Here is a 19,577-nt window from a genome sequence, read left to right as displayed (position 1 = left end):
TCCCTTTTCATAATATTACCCCCCCCCACACACACACTGCCCCTCCCCAAAACATCCCCCCAAATTGACACTTTCCATAATATTGCCTCCACACTTCCTCTCTGCATAAAGTCATCCCACCCCACTGCCCCTTGCTATACTAAGACCCATTATACAATCCCCCCTATTAGAGTGATTTAGCAGCAACTTCAATTCTCTCCTCCCTGCCCCCTCTTCCAAAGTGATTACACAGTTCATATTCAGCTCCTCCATGAGTCACTTACCGACAACCGACATCTCTGCTGTCTGTGCGGCTTTTGCAGCAGAGTGCTGACCTCATCACACCGCTGCACGTCAGGGCTTGGGCTGACACTCGCTCCTCTGCCCCAGTGCCTAAGTGTTCAAATGTATTCACATCTGACTAGTGATGAGCGAGTATGCTCGTTGCGCCGGTTTTCCCGAGCACGCTCGGGTGGTCTCCGAGTATTTGTGACTGCTCGGAGATTTAGTTTTTGTTGATGCAGCTGCATGATATACGGCTACTGGACAGCATGAATACATGTGGGGATTCCCTAGCAACCAGGCAACCCCCACATGTACTCAGGCTGGCTAGCAGCCATAAATCATGCAGCTGAGTCAACAAAAACTAAATCTCCGAGCAGTCACAAATACTTGGAGACGTGCTTTGGAAAACCCGAGCAACGAGCATACTCGCTCACCACTACGTCTGACGATTGCCAGTTATAGCTTTCTTTTTCTGTGACAGTTTTACTCAGCCTTTTTACCATTTAGTCGATAATTATACATTTTATTTTCTCTGCCCAAGTGCATTGCATGGCCTTACATTTACCTACGTTAAACTTCCAATTGGCATTTCTCAGCCTAAGGTTGTTCAAAGATCCTCCTCTCATATGCATCAAAGGTAACTTGTGGTGTGACCTACAAAAAATTCTAGATTCTCATGTGACGAGGGGATCATTGCATTTGATGCATTGAAGAGGTGATGGTCCAGAGGAGAGATCTGTCTACCCAGAGATACCAGTGTGGCTGACAGTATGGGTATGTGTGCTCTCTGGCACATAGCTGGAAGGTGCCAGTTATAGTTTATAGTTCACTCCTGTTATTTAGCTCTTAATACATTTGTTTCATTACTGATTTCTGACCTCGGCTAGTCTTTAGATGATCCTTCTACATGATGATTCTATTCCCGTTTTTGACTTCTTGATATTGATGCGACTTTCTGATCACCAACTACCAGCTCGCTCCATTGACCAGCAGCCACTCTGTGGACCCAAGCCAGGGGTCCCTCTGTAAGTCCATATTCTCACATAGGGTTTTAAAGGGTAAAGGGAAGGGAACCACCTGGGATCTGCTAGTCTGTGTGGCTAACGCAAAGCCGTGGAAGCCATATTTAGACTTGCCAACCTTCCACTGATAGTTCTCCCTGACACAAATGCTTTTTGAAGCTATTTTCTGCCTCTGGTTAAAAGACATAGGAAAAAATAGGACCCATTCTGTATTGCAGTAGTTCAAAATGTTTATGATCACAATTAATAAGGTCTTATTAGGTTATCTAAACCAAGTAATCCCTTGAAATCCAGACTTGCATCTAAAACACAATTTTATTAGTAGGGTGTTCACTAATGTATCATTACTTTATCTTGATCTTACACCGTGACACAACAGTAAAAATACCTTTCTGAAAGCTTCCTATACTTTACATTTATCCTTTGTAGAGACGTTTTTTGTGCGCTCAAGAAATGTTTGTCATTCTGTAGAAGTGTCTTGTCAAATGTTGAATTACTGGTACATCTTGCTTACCTTGAGGACTATACTTCTATGTATTATTTTCTCATATCTGTGGGATCCGAACATTACAGATAGCTGCTGAAAATACATTTACGAGGACCCGTGGATCAAATCATGACAAATAAATGCAGCTACTGGAACCACAGAAAAAACACCATCCATCAGATCTTTATTAAATATCCTATTAGGTGAAGCTCTGTGGACTACACAGCACCAGGAATCTGTTTACAAAGTAAATGATCACCTTTAAATAACATTTTTTTTATGGCAGTTAACCCCTTCGTCACCATCAATACGTTTCTTAACAGAGATATAAGAGAATAGCCTCCCCATACAGGTGACAATCTAGCAGCTGTCGGCTGTACACTATAGCTGACAACTTGCTGCAACAGCCACGATCAGTGTTGTCACTGTCCATATATGTTTAACCCCTTAGATGCTGCTGTCAATAATGCCTATATTATATAAATGGTTAAAAGAGTGTGAGGGCTCTGTCTTTATCCCATCGGCACCCTAAGATCATGATTCTGTGGTCTTGATATTTGCAATGCAAATCACGAGCAAATAGCAGCCTTAGGGTACTGTCACACTCTGCAACTTTCCAACGATCACGACCAGCGATACGACCTGGCCGTGATCGTTGGAAAGTCGTTGTGTGGTTGCTGGAGAGCTGTCACACAGACCGCACTCCAGCGACCAACGATGCCGAAGGCCCCGGGTAACCAGGGTAAACATCGGGTTACTAAGCGCAGGGCCGTGCTTAGTAACCCGATGTTTACCCTGGTTACCATCGTAAAAGTAAAAAAAAAAACGTACATACTCACATTCCGGTGTCCGTCAGGTCCCTTGCCGTCTGCTTCCCGCTCTGACTGAGTACCGCCGTAAAGTGAAAGCAGAGCACAGCGGTGACGTCACCGCTGTGCTCTGCTCTTACATTCCGGCCGGCAGTCAGTCAGAGCGGGAAGCAGACTGCAAGGGACCTGACGGACACCGGAATGTGAGTATGTACGGTTTGGTTTTTTTTACTTTTACGATGGTAACCAGGGTAAACATCGGGTTACTAAGCACGGCCCTGCGCTTAGTAACCCGATGTTTACCCTGGTTACAAGCGAACGCATCGTTGGATCGGTGTCACACACACCGATCCAACGATGACAGCGGGAGATCCAGCGACGAAAGAAAGTTCCAAACGATCTGCTACGACGTATGATTCTCAGCAGGGTCCCTGATCGCTGCTGCGTGTCAGACACAGCGATATCGTATGGCTATCGCTGGAACATCACGGATCGTACCGTCGTAGCGACAAAAGTGCCACTGTGTGACAGTACCCTTAGAGTCTGCCGGCTATAGCGGCCTGTTCAGAATTCAGCGACATTTAAGTGGTAAAAATCAACTTTTTCGTTCCTATCAAGCCACTTTGCATTAACCCCTCTCTGACCTCGGACGAGATAGTACGTCCGAGGTCAGAACCCCCGTTTAGATGCAGGGCTCCGGCGGTGAGCCCGCATCAAAGCCGGGACATGTCAGCTGTTTTGAACAGCTGACATGTGCCCGCAATAGCGGCGGGTGAATCGTGATTCACACGCCGCTATTTAGTTAAATGCCACTGTCAAACGCTGACAGCGGCATTTAACCGGCGCTTCCGGCCGGGCGGCCGGAAATGAGCGCATCGCCGACCCCCGTCACATGATCGGGGGTCAGCGATACTTCTGCATTGTAACCATAAAGGTCCTTGAGACCTCTATGGTTACTGATGCCAGCCTGCTGTGAGCGCCACCCTGTGGTCGGCGCTCATAGCACACCTGCATTTCTGCTGCATAGCAGCGATCTGATGATCGCTGCTATGTAGCAGAGCCGATCGAGTTGTGCCATCTTCTAGCCTCCTATGGAGGCTATTGAAGCATGGCAAAAGTGAAAAAAAAAAGTTAAAAAAAATGTGAAAAAAATAAAAAAATATAAAAGTTTAATCCCTTAAGCCCCGGGGGTGGTTTGCACGTTAATGACCGGGCCAATTTTTACAATTCTGACCACTGTCCCTTTATGAAGTTATAACTCTGGAACGCTTCCACGGATCTTGGCGATTCTGACACTGTTTTCTCGTGACATATTGTACTTCATGATAGTGGTAAAATTTATTTGATATAACTTGCGCTTATTTGTGAAAAAAATGGAAATTTGGCGAAAATTTTGAAAATTTCGCAATTTTCCAACTTTGAATTTTTATGCCCTTAAATCACAGAGATATGTCACGCAAAATACTTAATAAGTAACATTTCCCACATGTCTACTTTACATCAGCACAATTTTGGAACCAAAATTTTTTTTGTTAGGGAGTTATAAGGGTTAAAAGATGACCAGCAATTTCTCTTTTTTACAACACCATTTTTGTTTAGGGACCACATCTCATTTGAAGTCATTTTGAGGGGTCTATATGATAGAAAATACCCAAGTGTGACACCATTCTAAAAACTGCACCCCTCAAGGTGCTCAAAACCACATTCAAGAAGTTTATTAACCCTTCAGGTGTTTCACAGGAATTTTTGGAATGTTTAAATAAAAATGAACATTTAACTTTGTTTCACACAAAATTTATTTCAGCTCCAATTTGTCTTATTTTACCAAGGGTAGCAGGAGAAAATGGACCCCAAAAGTTGTTAAACAATTTGTCCTGAGTACGCTTATACCCCACATGTGGGGGTAAACCACTGTTTGGGCACATGGCAGAGCTCGGAAGGAAAGGAGCGCCATTTCACTTTTCAACGCAAAATTGACTGGAATTCAGATGGGATGCCATGTTGCGTTTGGAGAGCCCCTGATGTGCATAAACATTGAAACCCCCCACAAGTGACACCATTTTGGAAAGTAGATCCCCTAAGGAACTTATCTAGATGTGTGGTGAGCACTTTGACCCACCAAGTGCTTCACAGAAGTTTATAATGCAAAGCCGTAAAAATAAAAAATCATATTATTTCACAAAAATGATATTTTCGCCCCCAATTTGTTATTTTCCCAAGGGTAAGAGAAGAAATTAGACCACAAAAGTTGTTGTGCAATTTGTCCTGAGTACGACGATACCCCATATGTGGGGGTAAACCACTGTTTGGGCGCATAGCAGAGCTCGGAAGGGAAGGAGCGCCACTTTACTTTTCAATGCAAAATTGACTTTAATTAAGATGGGATGCCATGTTGCGTTTGGAGAGCCCCTGATGTGCCTAAACATTGAAACCCCCCACAAGTGACACCATTTTGGAAAGTAGACCCCTTAAGGAACTTATCTAGATGTGTGGTGAGCACTTTGACCCAACAAGTGCTTCACAGAAGTTTATAATGCAGAGCCGTAAAAATAAAAAATCATATTTTTTCACAAAAATGATCTTTTCGCCCCCAATTTGTTATTTTCCCAAGGGTAAGAGAAGAAATTGGACCCCAAAAGTTGTTGTGCAATTTGTCCTGAGTACGCTGATACCCCATATGTGGGGGTAAATGACTGTTTGGGCGCATGGCAGAGCTCGGAAGGGAAGGAGCACCGTTTGACTTTTCAATGCAAAATTGACTGGAATTGAGATGTGACACCATGTCGCGTTTGGAGAGCCCCTGATGTGCCTAAACATTAAAACCCCCACAAGTGACACCATTTTAGATAGTAGACCCCCTAAGGAACTTATCTAGATGTGTTTTGAGAGCTTTGAACCCCCAAGTGTTTCACTACAGTTTATAACGCAGAGCCGTGAAAATAAAAATTCTTTTTTTTTTTCACAAAAATGATATATTAGCCCCCAGTTTTGTATTTTCACAAGGGTAACAGGAGAAATTGGACACAAAAGTTGTTGTCCAATTTGTCCTGAGTACGCTGATACCCCGTATGTGGGGGGGAACCACTGTTTGGGCGCATGGCAGAGCTCGGAAGGGAAGGAGCGCCATTTGGAATGCAGACTTAGATGGATTGGTCTGCAGGCGTCACGTTGCATTTGTAGAGCCCCTGAAGTACCCAAACAGGAGAAACCCCCCACAAGTGACCCCATATTGGAAACTAGACCTCCCAAGGAACTTATCTAGATATGTTGTGAGAACTTTGAACCCCCAAGTGTTTCTCTACAGTTTACAACGCAGAGCCGTGAAAATAAAACATATTTTTTTCCCCCCACAAAAATGATTTTTATCCCCCCAAATTTTTATTTTCCCAAGGATAACAAGAGAACTTGGACCCCAAAAGTTGTTGTCCAATTTGTCCCGAGTACGCTGATACCCCATATGTTGGGGTAAACCCCTGTTTGGGCGCACGGGAGAGCTTGGAAAGGAAGGAGCACTGTTTTACTTTTTCAACGCAGAATTGGCTGGAATTGAGATCGGACGCCATGTCGCATTTGGAGAGCCCCTGATGTGCCTGAATAGTGGAAACTCCCCAATTCTACCTCAAACCCTAATCCAAACACACCCCTAATCCCAACGGTAACCCAAACCAATCCCCTAACCCTGACACACCCCTAATCCCAACCGTAAATGTAATCCAAACCCTAACCCTAACTTTAGCCCCAACCTTAACCCTAACTTTAGCCCTAACCCTAACTTTAGCCCCAACCCTAACCTTAACTTTAGCTCCAACCCTAGCCCTAACCCTAACCCTAGCCCTAACCCTAACCCTAGCCCTAACCCTAACCCTAGCCCTAATCCTAATGGGAAAATGGAAATAAATACATTTTTTTAATTTTATTATTTTTCCCTAACTAAGGGGGTGATGAAGGGGGGTTTGATTTACTTTTATAGCTTTTTTTATATCGGATTTTTATGATTGGCAGCTGTCACACACTAAAAGACGCTTTTTATAGCAAAAAAGTTTTTGCGTCTCCACATTTTGAGACCTATAATTTTTCCATATTTTGGTCCACAGAGTCATTTGAGGTCTTGTTTTTTGCGGGACGAGTTGACGTTTTTATTGGTAACATTTTCGGGCACATGACATTTTTTGATCGCTTTTTATTCCGATTTTTGTGAGGCAGAATGACCAAAAACCAGCTATTCATGAATTTCTTTTGGGGGAGGCGTTTATACCGTTCCACGTTTGGTAAAATTGATAAAGCAGTTTTATTCGTCGGGTCAGTACAATTACAGCGATATCTCATTTATATCATTTTTTATGTTTTGGCGCTTTTATATGATAAAAGCTATTTTATAGAAAAAATAATTATTTTGGCATCGCTTTATTCTGAGGAATATAACTTTTTTATTTTTTTCCTTACGATGCTGTATGGCAACTTGTTTTTTGCGGGACAAGATGACGTTTTCAGCGGTACCATGGTTAATTATATCCATTTTTTTGATCGCGTGTTATTCCACTTTTTGTTCAGCGGTATGATAATAAAGCGTTGTTTTTTGGCTCGTTTTTTTTTTTTTTCTTACGGTGTTCACTGAAGGGGTTAACTAGTGGGGCAGTTTTATAGGTCGGGTCGTTACGGACACGGCGATACTAAATATGTGTACTTTTATTGTTTTTTTTTTAATTTAGATAAAGAAATGTATTTATGGGAATAATATATTTTTTTTCTTTATTTAGGAATTTTTTTTTTTTTTTCTACACATGTGCAATTTTTTTTTAAAACTTTTTTACTTTGTCCCAGGGGGGGACATCACAGATCGCTGATCTGACAGTTTGCACAGCACTCTGTCAGATTAGCGATCTGACTGACAGGGCTGCAGGCTTACCAGCGCCTGCTGTGGACCCGGAAGTACTCCCTGCAATACCCGGATGCAGCCCTGCGGCCATTTTGGATCCGGGGACTGCAGGGAGGAGACGCTTGGTACAAGGTGAGTACATCGCCTTGTACCGATCGTCTCAGGGAAGCACGCAGGGAGCCCCCTCCCTGCGCGATGCTTCCCTGTATCGCCAGTACACTGCGATCATGTTTGATCGCAGTGTGCCGGGGGTTAATGTGCCGGGGGCAGTCCGTGACTGCTCCTGGCACATAGTGCCGGATGTCAGCTGCGATAGTCAGCAAAACCGACATCTAATGGATTTATGTGCTCAAATGTTCGTTAAAACATATATACAGTCAGGGCCGCCATCAGGGCAAGACAGCCATGACTGGCGTATGGGGCCCGGTGAGCAGAGGGGGCCCGCGTCGGGCCCCGTCTAATCTGCTCACCGGGCCCCCCCCTGCCGGCGCTGCGGGCCCCCCCCTGCCGGCGCTGCGGGCCCCCCACCTGCCGGCGCTGCAGGCCCCCCCCTGCCGGCGCTGCGGGCCTGCGGGCCACTATTGACGTGCGGGCCCGCCCGTGCCCGCACGTCAATAGTTAACAGCCGCCGCCAGCCAGTCGGAGGCTGGCAGCTGACTTGAGCGGCCGCAGTGCGCAGTCGCACTTCGCCGGCGTCTGACGTCATTGTCAGCCGCCGGCGAGTGCGTCCTTCACCTGCGTGGAGGAAGTGAGGTTCCCCGCCGCATGAGCGCACAGCCAGGTAAGAACTCATTTTGGTTTTTTTTGAGAGCGGCGATCCCGGGGGGGGGGGGGGGGGGGGACCGGGGCAGAACGCTGGACACGCTGGGGCCCGGGGCAGAACGCTGGACACGCTGGGGCAGAAAGCTGGACACGGGCAGTATGCTGGACACAGGGGCAGAGATACTGGACACAGGGGGCAGAGATGCTGGACACAGGGGCCAGACTGCTGAACACAGGGGGCAGAGATGCTGGACACAGGGGGCAGAGATGCTGGACACAGGGGGCAGAGATGCTGGACACAGGGGGCAGAGATGCTGGACACAGGGGGCAGAGATGCTGGACACAGGGGGCAGAATGCTGGACACAGGGGGCAGAGATGCTGGACACAGGGGGCAGAGATGCTGGACACAGGGGGCAGAGATGCTGGACAAAGGGGCAGTATGCTGGACAAGGGGGCAGAGATGCTGGACAAGGGGGCAGAGATGCTGGACACAGGGGCAGAGATGCTGGACACAGGGGCAGAGATGCTGGACACAGGGGGCAGAGATGCTGGACACAGGGGCAGAGATGCTGGACACAGGGGCAGGGGCGCGGGAGCCCACGCCAATTTTTTCCGCCATTTTAACCCTTTATTTTACAAGCTAGAGGGCCCACATTTTGCACATACACACTACTAACATTAGTAGTGTGGAATATGCAAAAAAAAAAAGGGATATGAGATGGTTTACTGTATATAACCATGTCTCATATCATGTCGGGTTTGTGAAGGAGAAATGAAAAGCTGGCAATTGAATTACCGGCTTTTCTATAGAACACTGCTGCGTATTTCTCGCAAGTCACACTGCTGGTCCGTGTGTAATCCGTATTTTTCTCGCCCCCATAGACTTTCATTGGCGATTTTTTTGCGCATTACGGTGACAAACGCAGCATGCTGCGATTTTGTATGGCTGTAGATGACCATATAATACGGATGAGTAAAATACTGCTGATAGGAGCTGGGACATAGAGAATCATTGGGCCGTGTGTAATGCGTATTTTACGGGTGTATTTTCTGCGCTCATACGTCCGTAAAACTCGCCAGTGTGACGCCGGCCTTAGGGTTCGGCTGACTATTAGGATTCTGCTCTATTGCTAAGTTTGCAGAGCAAGACACATGACTTCCTTCCCCTAAATTTCTACGTATTTTTCCCATCTTGTGCCAATGACTTTGTGCCTTGTCTTCCTGTCCTTTCAGTTGTTAGAACTAAAGATGAGCGAATCTTTCTAAATTTGAATTCACCGGCTTTGCCGAATCTCCCCCCAAAATTTGTTTTGTAGCTATTAAGTTTGCGCGAAATGCATAATTGAAGAACATCTAATTTCCAGGAAAATATGTGTAGAACACTGTGAGTTGCCCTTGAAGTCAATTGAACAGGTTTTGAACTCTGTAACGCAAGTACAGCATTTTAAATGTCCACGTGATTTCAATATATTTGATTAGTGGAAAATGGATGGTAATCGGATGTAGACAACAGCATATTTAAAGGGAACCTGTCACCAGGTTTGGTCAATACGAGTTATGGCCACCTCCTTTCAGGACTTATCTATAGCATTCTATAATGCTGTAGATAAGCTCCCGGTCCGACCTGCAAGAGAAGAAAAAATACTTTTATTAAACTCACCTGCAGGGCGGTCCAGTCAGGTCCGATGGGTGTCACAGGTCCAAGTCTGGCACCTCCCATCTTCTTGCGATGCCGCCCTCCTACTTGCTTCACAGGCTCCCTGGCATCGCGCTCCTGCACAGGCGTACTTATCTGCTCTGTTGAGGGCAGAGCATATTCCTGCAGTGCACAGGTGTTGGGCCTCTCTGACCTTTCCTGGCGATTACGCACTGCAGTACTTTGCTCTACCCTCAACAGGGCAGGTAAGTACGCTTGTGCAGGATCACGATGCAGAGGATCCTGTGTGGATGACGCAGGGATGCATCATCCTCGTAAAGCAAGCAGAAGGATGGCATCGCAAGAAGATGGGAAGCGCCGGACTAGCATTAGCATGGTCTAATAGCACTCATGGCAAATTATGGTGTAGATGACAGTCAAAAAAAGTCAGGGTGGCAGAGTGATGTGTTCACAAAAACCTGGCCCTCTCATAGCTGATTATCCCCTCTCAGCACATAAGATGCTGGACCAAACTTCCAGGTGTATATCACTGAAGCTAATAACCTTAGTGAAACATATCTTCCCTCCAGTATATCACCAGTGACCCTCTTACACAACTCAGAGTTTAGAAGTATTCAGCTAGTTACTTTTTAATCATGTGATGGCATAGTCCTAATGGAAAAGAGAAGAATTAACCTGGTAGAAAGTCAAAATGAGCAATTGTAAGTAGACAGTGCTGTATAATGTGATTATTGCAATATATTAAAGAGAACATGTGATCAGGGTTATGCATATTAAATGAAAGAAATGGCCATAATGGCGCTGTTATACTGATTTAATGCATACATTCAGTGAAGAAATCTGCAGCCTGGTTGTTTCACAATCATTAGTGATGAGCGAGTGTGCTCGTTACTCGAGTTTTCCAAGCATGCTCGGGTGTTCTCCAAGTATTTTGGCGTGCTCGTAGATTATGTTAGAGTCCCCGCATCTGCATGATTTGCGGCTGCTAGACAGCCTGAATGCATGTGGGAATTCCCTAGCAACCAGGCAATCCCTGCATGTGTTCAGGCGGCTGTCTAGCAGCCGCAAATCATGCAGATGCGGGGACTCAAACATAATCTACGAGCGTGCCCAAAATACTCGGAGACCACCCGAGCATGCTTGCAAAACTCGAGTAACGAGCACACTCGCTCGTCACTAACAATCATCATTAGAAGTTTTGGTCTCCTTGCATTGGGCGGGACTGTGGGTAAATTGTATAAAGTGTGAGAAAAATTAAAAAAAAGTTTTTCAAAATATGAAAATAAAAACCCTTACAAAAGTTCAAATCACTCCACTTTTGCCCTATTAAAAATAAAATAATAATAATAATAATAATAATAAAAAAACACATATTTGGTATCGCTGTGTTCAGAAATTTCCAATCTATCAATATATAAATATTTTATATATATTGTGAGATAGCGCTTACTGCATGTGTTGGGGGACACTAGCTTAGCAACGGGACTCAGTCACACAGGCACGTTTTTCTCACAAAATCAGTCCATGCGGTTTATTATGGCATCATAAACTGGGTCATGCACAGTCCATTACACTTCATGGAACACAATAGGCACCAACAGATGACATTAAGTTGCAGCTTTAACTTATATACTTCTTATACGGCTTTATCTCACAGTTCAGACACTACACCCACCAGCCCTCCTTGACTAGTTCCTGGGGGGTGTCCGTACGCCGTATCAATGTCTCTAGTCCTATAGCGCACATGACATTGATTCGTAGTCTCTAAATAAGTTGGACCTCACTTCGTCCAGTTACTGTGGGAGACCACGCAGTTCATTACTGACCCCCTGTCAGTGCACACAGTTCCCCATACTATGGGTTACCTTCCAGGAGCTTCTGCTCCACAAGCTGACTCCTGTCAGTCCTCTCTCTCTCAGGGAAGCTGCCGACCTGGGATCACCATCCCGGACAATGCCTTGCTCACTAGGCCACCTGACAGTCCAGATCCTCAGACGGGCTGTAGCTCCCCCAGTGCAGTGCTGTTGCAGACTCTTGCATCCACTCCTTCCCATGTGCTCTTCAAGAATCCTACTCCCAGGACTTCCAACACAGATTGTGCTATTCAGGAAGCCTACTCCCAGGACTTCCAACACAGGACACTCAGTGCGCTATTCAGGACTTCCGTCCCCACCTGGGACCATCCAACACACAAGTCTCTAAGTGCGCTATTCAGGGATCCAATCCTACTCCCAGGACCCCCCAACACATAAGTCTCTCAGTGTGCTTAACAGGGATCCAATCCTACTCCCAGGATCTTCCAACACACAAGTCTTCAGATCCACGGCCTTACAGTGCGCTTTTCAGGGATCCAGTCCACACTCAAGACCTCCCAGCACACAAGCCATCCAGGATCTACACAGTCTCCATTACAGAGACCACTCAGGTCCATACACAGGAACCACTACCGACCATGTGACCCACACCCTGGTCACATTATGTAGTTGTAACCACTCCCATAGATGGGAGGTGTGTGTGGCTAGTTCGACCCACCCAGCTCTCATAACTAGCCCTGTAAGCCTCCCTTGACTATTATTCAAACACTTGTGGGACTACAGGTCCCAGAACAACAACATTACTTCAGGCTTACAGCGCAGACTCCCTCTGCGACACATATCGGCCATTTACAACTCTGCCAGTCACTGTTTCACCATCATTATAACCACAGATACGCCTCCATGCATATCCCGAGGAGCACACACAGCGCCCCCTAGCTGTAACAGGGGTCACTGCATCACATAATCTATATACGTATAAAATAAACTAATCTAATTGGTAAACAGGATAAAAAAATCAAAACACCAGAATTACGTTTTTTTGTTCGCAGCAACATTGCAATAAAATGCAATAAGATTATCTATCCCCAAAATTATATTATTAAAAATTTCAGCTCAGTGTGCAAAAAATAAGCCTTCACATAGCCACAAATATTACAGTTCTCGGAAAGCGGTAATAAAAACATTATTTTTTTTGTTTTAACAAATATCTAAATCTAAATATAAAAAACTGCGTATGTTCATATGAACTGTTCCAAAATTCACAAGAAAAGACTTCAAATACTCTTTGAACAAACTTCCTACTCATTTCCTGGAGTTCACATTTTGCTGTTTTTTTTCTACGTGGAGAAGGAAGCAACATAACAATTTTTGTGGCTTTTCTGTCTGGACAAAATACTCCAGATTTGACAAGTGAATTAATAGAGGTAGGGAAACATGCCACATGTCGTAAAACTTTATTTTTTATGCATTTTTATGTGGGTTTTTCAGCTAGAAAAATCCACTGATAAACTCTGTGTGAACATACCCTTAGGACAATGTTACATACAGATGAATATCATACTTTTCTGAACAGTTTTTCACGTCTCCAGTTTCTCGTGCAAATGACTTTCAATGACGTGTTCCTTTAAAAGCGTTGTGAAAACGTTCATGCCAGTCATGTGATGGAATTCTGTATATTAGATATATCTGAAATTCAGAAACCGGAAATAGTGTTTATCATTAATGATTGACATATTTGTGGGAGACTTCTGTCGGATTTGTGACAAAATGGCTATTACCAAGTTGCCAACCGGCAACAGAATCATCATCAGTTCTCATTGTCTCCATGGATAAGAAAACCGCCCGCAGCAGCGGAGGAGAGTTTGATTAATTTAAAAAGTGACAACTCATTCTGTGTGATTGATCTGTTATTTTAGAAGCTTACACTGGAACCACTTACTGGAGAGTGTAGAAAAATGGATAATATCTACAATGTAACGCTGTGTATTGCTTTCTGGAGCTACAAGTCAATGAACCTGTGACTTTATATCATCAAGATCTTTGTAGCATCTTCAAGTCACTTCTACAACAGCGCTAAGAAAATGTCATCAGATGATTAATTATTCATACGCTCTAAATACCATTTGTAGAGTAGGTGTTTAGGACAGAAGATGTATTTATAGCTGAAAAGCCGGATTACTTGTTTCTGGAAATCTCTTATACCTGCAATAATTACATCACTTCATAATGCAGAGTATTTTCTAAGTAAAAAAAATAGGACCAATGGCGCAACTAGAGTCTGATGGGCACTGGTGTAAGATTTTGTCCGGGGCCAACCCATCCTGATTCTGTCTATCTATATATATATATCTTCCATATACAGTATATCAAAGCAGGGTGTGATTAATAATACAATAAAAATTAACTTTTAATAAATATTATTTAAAAATGGTAACCATTAGTAACCAAACAAAAAAGGGACTCACAAGAAAAAACATCCATAGGAATGCCTATATAAAACACAAACCCCCGAGATATAGAGAGTACATAATCAAAAGATCTCCATCTCCGGGGAACCAGATCTCTCACCACATGAGATCTTTAGGTATACAATACCCTTCAGTCCTATATTCCATATCAGCAATATACCCAAATTGCAGGAATCACGACCGAAATATAAATTGGAACGATCTCACCTCTTTCTTTTTCCTTCAGTATGGATGAGATCACCTGGCATTGGCACTGTATCCGAGGGGGGGGGGCAATTTTCGCCACACACTAACCCACGCTGCCAATGAAAAGATCAACCCCAAAATAGACCATGCATTTCCCTACGCGTTTCGTGTGTCAATCAACTCATCAGGGGAAAAGAAGGGATACAAAATAACCTCCCCAACTTTCTAGGAGGATTTAGCTGCGGGGTACAAAGATCACCTCCACGCGGTGATAGCTTTTGTTAAATAGCCCACTGAGCTCATACCTGCGCTCCCGGGCTCACGTCATTTCCTAAGCGCCCAGCATGTAACTCCACGCTGGACCATGCACGTCACTTCCGGTGACGCGGTGTTTGCTTCCATGGCAACGCGCCACATGACCACCCTTCATAATACTGGTCTGAGCGTCTCCGTTGCCGGGTGACTTCTGGAGTCCAAATATGACGCTGCCGTAGGTAAGGTAAAAAAAAAAGAAAACTGCGGCTGTGCCTGTTCAGCATGGAGGGCATGAAACTACTGGCATGGCTGTGATTGGCTGCTGAAATGATGTCATGATGCAGTTTAAAAGTCGCTGGCGCCATTTTGCGCTCACTCTGCTGTGAATTCAGTTAGTGACAGGACGCTGTTTGCTGACTGAGGGCCAGTTTAGAGATAGCGATTTGCTTCTTTGTGCTTTTCAAAGGCTAATTTAGCAACCGCTGTGTTCACCTACTAAATCACCTTGCTTTTGCCTTGTAGCGCTGTTTTCACAGCGATCTGCAAGGTCTGTGTGTGTGTGTGTGTGAGTGCAGCCCACTCTCTAGTCTGAGTGCAGCCATAGGCCATCCATAGCTGGTTGTATTCAGTTCAGGGAGGGTGGTTCATTGCCTCATACTGTTCTTTTTTTTTTTTTCAAGTAGTGTAGTCTGCTGCTCATTTTTTCAAAAAAATCCTATTAGTGTCTTTCCACCCGTCTCCAGCTAACTTGTGGAAAAACACTACATAGGATAACGTAGAGGAGGGTTTTTGGGCCTTGCAGCGCCGTTTACGGCTGTCTGCACGGTCTCCGTGTGACTGCAGCTCGCCCTGTAGTCTGTGAGCAGCCATAGCCTGGTTGTCTCCAGCTCAGGGTTCTTCACTGCGTCATACCGTAAAATCAATTTTCCTTTTGTTTTAAGTAGTGCAGGCTGCTGCACATTTTTTCAAAAAATTCCTATTAGTGTCTTTCCACCCGTCTCCAGCTAACTTGTGGAAAAACACTACATAGGATAACGTAGAGGAGGGTTTTTGGGCCTTGCAGTGCCGTTTACGGCTGTCTGCACGGTCTCCGTGTGACTGCAGCTCGCCCTGTAGTCTGTGAGCAGCCATAGCCTGGTTGTCTCCTTCTTAGGGTTCTTCACTGCGTCATACCGTAAAATCAATTGTCCTTTTGTTTTAAGTAGTGCAGGCTGCTGCACATTTTTTCAAAAAATTCCTATTAGTGTCTTTCCACCCGTCTCCAGCTAACTTGTGGAAAAACACTACATAGGATAACGTAGAGGAGGGTTTTTGGGCCTTGCAGCGCCGTTTACGGCTGTCTGCACGGTCTCCGTGTGACTGCAGCTCGCCCTGTAGTCTGTGAGCAGCCATAGCCTGGTTGTCTCCAGCTCAGGGTTCTTCACTGCGTCATACCGTAAAATCAATTTTCCTTTTGTTTTAAGTAGTGCAGGCTGCTGCACATTTTTTCAAAAAATTCCTATTAGTGTCTTTCCACCCGTCTCCAGCTAACTTGTGGAAAAACACTACATAGGATAACGTAGAGGAGGGTTTTTGGGCCTTGCAGCGCCGTTTATGGCTGTCTGCGCGGTCTCCGTGTGACTGCAGCTCTCTCTGTTGTCAGTTCAGCCCCCAAAAAATAAATAAATAATAAAGTTCACCAAACACACCAGTGACACCACTTAACATTTGTGTAGGCCACATTAGCTCATATTAAAGTCTAGTCCACACTTTAGAAAATTAGTGTTTCTTATACCTGTTAGGAGTTGTTCAGAAATAAGCACACAAAGCCGTTAGTACTTTTCTGCTTATCTTTATCAGTCAACCAAGATGAAGAAGGCAGTGAGTAAGGCACGTGGGCGTGGGCGCGGAGCAGGGAGAGGACGTGGGGATTCTGTGCCTGCTGCGGGCACCGGTGACTCATCAGCACCCACTTTCACCAGGGAACAGTCCTTCATGCGCAGCTTTGTCGCAGAGCGCCGTACACCGCTGCTGCGTGAAGAACAAATTGAAGCCGTTGTCGGATGGATGGCAGCTAATGCATCAACTTCAATTAGTGCCACATCCTCTCAGACACAGAGCACTGGAGAGCAGCCATCTGTCTCTTCACCACCTGCCAAATTGCCCAGGCAGACAGAGAGCCCAGGACAGGAGCCGTCTCTACTTCTGTTCTCTGAATCTCTTGGCTTGGAAACGGGGCCAGCCAAGCAGCATTGGAGAAATGGAAGAAGAGGCAGGGTGCAGTGATGCCCAACCGCTTTTTCTCTCTTCCTCTGAAGAGGCGGGTGGGCCAGTGCCTCCGGTCACCACATCGCAGGCCGCATCCGCTGATGATGACACTCAGGTGCCACTTTCTGGTGCGTGCTCTGCTGCTGAGACTACCCAGGAGGAGCAGTTGGGGGCAGAGGGTAGTGTAGATGATGAGGTCCTTGACCCATCTTGGCGTGAGGGACAGGAAGGTGGTGGGAGCAGCTCTGAGGAAGAGATTCCCCGTACGGCCCAAAGAGGGAGAGGGAGGGGGAAGACTGCGGATCCTGCAGCCTCCGCTTTGGCACCCGTTAGGAGCATGTCTCTTCCAAAAGCCAAAAAGGGCGCTCCCAAGACTTGCAGTGCCTGGGCCTTTTTTGACACAGTTGCAGATGACATTTGCTATGTCAAATGCAAGGTGTGTCATCACAAAGTCAAAAGAGGTCGAAATGTCAGCAACCTCAATACCTCCAACATGTGGAAACATGTGCGCAACAGGCACGCGGCGGAGTTAGAAAAACACACTGAAGAGCTAGGCCAACCAACAGCGGCAGCTACCACCTCTTCAGCTCGTGTTGCGTCTTCCTCCAGCTCACACGCAGCTGGTTCGGCTTCCTCCCAGGATCGCCGTGGAAGAACCTCTGGCCCTGTTGTCCAGAGACCCGCTGTAATTCCACCCGTAGCACCACTTTCCCAGTCATCCACACACTCCCAGCCCAGTGTACAGCCATCGGTAGTACAGGCATGGGAGAAAAGGCGGCCTTTCTCGTCAAACCACCCACGAGCACAGGCTCTGACTGCAGGCATTGCCAAACTTCTGTCACTGGAAATGCTGTCATTCAGGCTGGTGGAGACTGACAGCTTCTGTGACTTGATGTCATTGGCAGTCCCACAGTACAATGTGCCCAGCCGCTTTTACTTCAGCAGGCAAGCCGTCCCTGCCCTGCACAAGCATGTGGAGGGACACATAAAACACGCGCTACTGAATGCCGTCAGTAGCAAGGTCCACCTCACCACCGATGCGTGGACCAGTCAACATGGACAGGGGCGCTACCTTTCCCTCACTGCCCATTGGGTTAATGTCGTTGAGCCGGGTACAGATCGTGCGAGTGGCGCAGGACGTGTCCTGCCCACTCCAAGGACTGCAGGAATCCATTCTGTACGCATTGACTCCTCCTCTTACACCAGTTCCTCAGAATCATCGCTGCAGGAGCCGTCACAATCCACCTCCACATGGACCCGTGATGAACGTTTACCTGTTACGACCGACATGAGCACAGCCGTGGCCAAACGTCAACAGGCCGTCTTGAAATTAATTTCTTTGGGGAATCGAAGCCACACAGTGCAGGAGCTCTGGAATGCCATCAAGCAGGAGAGCGATGTGTGGTTTGTGCCAGCGAATCTCCAGCCAGGCATGGTAGTGTGTGATAATGGCCGAAATCTGGTGGCAGCTCTGGGCCTCGGCAACCTCACTCACATCCCATGTCTGGCACATGTGCTCAATTTGGTCGTGCAGAGTTTTTTGAGGGACTATCCGGATCTTGATGCACTGCTGCACAAGGTCCGCCTAGAGTGTGCTCACTTGCGGCATTCCAGCACGGCAAAAGCGCGCATTGCGGCTCTGCAGCGCCGACACCGCCTGCCGGAACATCGCATCATATGTGACCTACCTACCAGGTGGAATTCCACGTTACATATGTTGGAGCGGTTGTGTGAGCAGCAGCAAGCTGTAATGGAGTACCAGCTGCATCAGGCGCAAAGAAGTCGCACTCAGCGCCGTTCAGACTTCACAACCACAGAGTGGGCCACTATGAATGACGTCTGCCAGGTTTTGCGTCCCTTCGATTATTCCACGCGGATGGCGAGTGCAGATGATGCACTAGTCAGCATGACTGTCCCCCTTATCTGCCTGCTTGAAAAATCACTGCAAGCGCTAAGGGATGATGTTGTGGAAGAGGTGGAGGATGAGGATTCACCATTTCCATCATCTTCTGGACAGTCAGCGCCACGTGGTTCCTCACAAACGCGTAGGCAGGAGACAGTTTGTGAGGAGGATGAGGAGGAGTCAATGGAGGAGGAAGACATCCGTCCACAGGAGGGAGTTACACAATTGTCCAGTAGTCAGTGTGTACAGCGAGGGTGGGGTGATGACGAGCGGGCAGAGATTACGCCTCCAGCAGGGGACAGCGTTTCTTGGCCAGTTGGCAGACACACTGGTGAATTCCATCATCTTCTCCATTCCAACTGAGAGAAGTGCTGCTAGTGCATTACAAAGCAGCTCAGTGCATCCAGGCAGTGGTGGAGGCTCTGCACAAAGAGGGAGCAGAAGCAGTGCCTCTGCCCAAGGCAAGACCAGTATGGCCCAACTGTGGCACAGTTTTCTGTGCCCGCCACAAAAGTCTACACCATCACAGACGGCTCCAGTCAGCAGGAGGCAACGGTTCCGTCAGATGGTGACAGACTACATGTCTTGCCCTCTTGCTGTACTCCCAGACGGCTCTTCACCTTTCAAGTTTTGGGTCTCAAAGCTGGATACATGGCCAGAGCTAAGCCAGTATGCATTGGAGGTGCTGGCTTGCCCTGCGGCTAGTGTATTATCGGAACGCGTCTTTAGTGCTGCAGGTGGTGTACTAACTGACCGTCGCATGCGACTATCCTCCGATTATGTTGACCGGCTTACTTTCCTGAAAATGAACAAGGCCTGGATC

The 19,577-nt window shown here is 46.4% G+C and overlaps 1 long non-coding RNA gene across 1 annotated transcript in view; it reads left to right on the top strand.

The window, feature by feature from the left end:
• The first annotated feature begins 999 nt into the window (after positions 1 to 999).
• LOC143782842 (uncharacterized) overlaps positions 1,000 to 19,577 on the top strand; it is a 53,828-nt gene continuing 35,250 nt past the window's right edge. The window contains exon 1 of the long non-coding RNA XR_013217057.1: positions 1,000 to 1,038. This is a non-coding gene — a long non-coding RNA (uncharacterized LOC143782842). The remainder of the gene's footprint in view (positions 1,039 to 19,577) is intronic.

Source organism: Ranitomeya variabilis, chromosome 6 (assembly GCF_051348905.1).
Source record: "Ranitomeya variabilis isolate aRanVar5 chromosome 6, aRanVar5.hap1, whole genome shotgun sequence".
NCBI classification, from domain to species: domain Eukaryota; kingdom Metazoa; phylum Chordata; class Amphibia; order Anura; family Dendrobatidae; genus Ranitomeya; species Ranitomeya variabilis.
The sequence above is the reverse complement of the archived record's forward strand: the minus strand, read 5'-3'. Positions and strand labels throughout refer to the sequence as shown.